A 3,140-nucleotide genomic window follows, 5' to 3' on the forward strand; every position below is an offset into this window, starting at 1 on the left:
CATCTCACCGGTAGACCATTTATATTATCAGTTATAACTATACCTTGGGTGATAAGAGGAATAGTGCCTCGGTTTCATATAGTAAGCTTCAATGTATTCTTAGAGAAGCTAGCAAGTCATTATATTCCGAGAAATTGTTTTGCCAGGTCCAGATTCACTTAGGTTCTTTGAGATTTTAGAACGTAGTGGGGCTTTTTATCTGTACCAAATAAATATGTTAGTTTTAATCATCAGCTACATTTGGGCTGATTAATCACTTTGTGGATTTTTCTGTATCCTTTCCTTTTTTTCCTTTCTCATTTTTGGCCCTTTCGTTGCTCATTTGCAACTCTGTAATACATCAAAGAAGAAATAAAAGGAGATGAAACTTAAGTCATTTGGGTTCTATTATTTCTCTGTGATTTACTCTGCTTTTGCTAGAGGAAAGTTTGATGTGTTGGTTGAAAAGGCAGTTCAGGGCTTACTTGTAAATTTCAATAATCCATCTTGTTTCTGAAGAAGAGATGAGACTCTGCCTTTATTGTAATGTGTTGAATAAAGGACTGACGTTTTTAGAGTTGGTTGACCTGTGTTATTCTGCCTTCACCTTTGGCTGGATGATCATTTCATCTCTTTGGACCTGAGTCCTTCTATTGTAATTTGGACTGGATGATTTCTCATTTGCCTAGAAAACTTCTAGTGAGCCACTGGCAGTAATGGAAATTCATTAGCAACTAAGAGTTCTTACTCCTCTAGTCTCCTTGTGACCATTAGTCATCATTTTATGAGAAAGTTGATTGGAAGTTCAGTGAAATTTGGGGGTCACAAAACAGAATCAGAAGCCTGGCCATGCTCTCATTAATCCTTTGCTTCTTCATGTGATCTAACCTCCATATAAACCACGAGCCAGTTACCACTGCCATCCTTCACGCACTTTGTTTTCGGGGACTAATCAGAAGTGGCCTCCTCTTCCAAGTTCACTGCTGAGTGTCTGAATCTTACTGTAAATAACTCCCCCATCTCACAGTTCAGAGCCCTGGCTCTCAATCCACCTCCTTACAATCTGTTGACTTCAGAGTATGCAAGTGATAACTCTTTTTCTAATGGAACTCAAACACACTATTTCTACCTCTTTTAAAACTTTATTGTTTTCTTCCAGATAGTTCAGTTGCTATGTGAAATCTTTAGCTAGAGAATTTTTTTTATAGCTTAATGTATTTTAATAGCAAACTTACAGGAATAGCATAGAAGACAGACAACATTAAAAACATGTGCTTGCATATAGGACAACTCAAAAAAGTATAGTGGGTAGATGGAATCTACCGTATGATAAAAATGCTACAAACATCATTTAGTTACCGTCAATAAGAAATTTACTTGTTTTTTAAAAAATCCAAATACCGGCCTTTTCCAGAAAAATGTAACAGGTTTATTTATAATGTTGTAAAGTTGAACTGCTGAAACATGTTCACTGAAACATTTTGACTTGCGTTAATGCTTTATGTCCCCGCGTTTATATTAAAAATTCACACACCAATGAAAATGGAAAAACGGCCAATACCTGACTTCTGTCCCCTAGTTTTCCATTTGCAATCATATACTTAGGTACCTTTTGACCCCATGGGAGAAAAATATCTAACGTCCAGAACTACCAATAACAGGAAGAAGAGGAAAAAAAAATTTTTTAAAGAATGAAATGTTTTCCATCCAAGTGACTTCTTAAGCACGCTCTCCAGTATGCAGAACGCTAGCTGGGGTCTTTTGGCATAACTGTGACACGTTTGGCATGGATGGCGTGCAGGTTGGTATCTTCATCGAGGCCTACCAGGTAGGCCTCGCTGGCCTCCTGCAAAGCACCGATGGCCGCGCTCTGAGTGCAGGTCTGTTTTGAAGTCCTGAGCAACTTCTCCCACCAGACACTGGAAAGGGAGTTTGCAGATCAGAAGTTCAGTGGACTTCTGATAATGTTTCATTTCGCGGAGTGCCTCGGTACCAGGCCTGTAGCGGTGAGGCTTCTTCACCCCTCCGGTAGAGGGCGCACTCTTGTGAGCGGCTTTTGTAACCAGTTGCTCCCTTGGTGCTTTACCCGCTGTGGATTTGCGGGCAGTCAGCTAGGTAGGAGCCATGGTACTGAGACCTCCTTACTTACCCTTACTTACCCCCTTCTCCTTTGGCTGGAGCTTGGCGAACGAGAGGCTCCGCCGTCGTTAGCTGCGGACACAATTGGAGAGAACGCAATTTTGATCTGTTTTCTTATTTTCTTGACCTTAGCAAGGCAACTATTTCTGAATCTTTTGGTACTCACTTTGACTTTATCCTAATCTCATTCAAGGTATGATGTATACTTCTTCATATGTAACCAGTATTCATAACCAACTCTGTGAATGAATTGATGAGATAAAGAGACCTTCAGAGTAAAATACCTAAAGTTTACATTTACATATGTTTACCTTTAGATTTACATACTCTTAAATGCCAAAGGTCACTTGCTATATAGTACAAACTAGAATGCTTTCGTCGAAATGTAGGACATACGCAATACCTTAATTTCTTCCATGGAAAATTATGTATGGTGAATCAAGGCACAGTCAGTGAAGCATTAGACTCTTGATTTTCACTCAGGTCATGATTTCACAGTCCTGAGATCAAACCCCATGTGCTAAGGCTCTGTGCTAAGCATGGAGCCTGCTTAAGATTCAGTGTCTCCCTCTCTCTGCCCCTTCCCACTTGCGTGCTCTCTCTCTCTCTCTCTGTCTCTCTCTCTCAAAAAAGATGAGAAAAGTATGTATGATGGATAATTATTTTTATTTCCCACCAATTTTTCACCACTTTAAAAATTTTAGTTGTGTCCTTCTCAAATTTTTTCACTTCTATTTTTATGATATTATTATTTTTATGGTTCTTCTTATGCCTGTGATATTGATGATGATAACTAGCAATGACTTCTTTACCTTCAGTAAACTTTTCTTGTCATGGATCATATTAGATCCGCTTTCCTTGCCACTTTTTCTATTCTTTTTCTCTCTCTCCCTCTCTCTCTCTCTTTCTCTCTATAAACCCTTTGTTTTCATTCTCTCTCTGAAAACTATATTGAAGTTTCTAAAGCTTTCAGACTCATTCTGCATACCTGTGTCTTGAGAAATAGTTAGATGCAATGAAGG

General features: G+C 38.9%; 1 pseudogene; it reads right to left on the minus strand.

Moving 5' to 3' along the window:
* Positions 1 to 1,726: 1,726 nt before the first annotated feature.
* Positions 1,727 to 2,105, minus strand: LOC115301177 (annotated as a pseudogene).
* Between the last annotated feature and the right edge of the window lie 1,035 nt (positions 2,106 to 3,140).

This window comes from Suricata suricatta, chromosome 1 (assembly GCF_006229205.1).
Source record: "Suricata suricatta isolate VVHF042 chromosome 1, meerkat_22Aug2017_6uvM2_HiC, whole genome shotgun sequence".
Lineage (NCBI taxonomy): Eukaryota > Metazoa > Chordata > Mammalia > Carnivora > Herpestidae > Suricata > Suricata suricatta.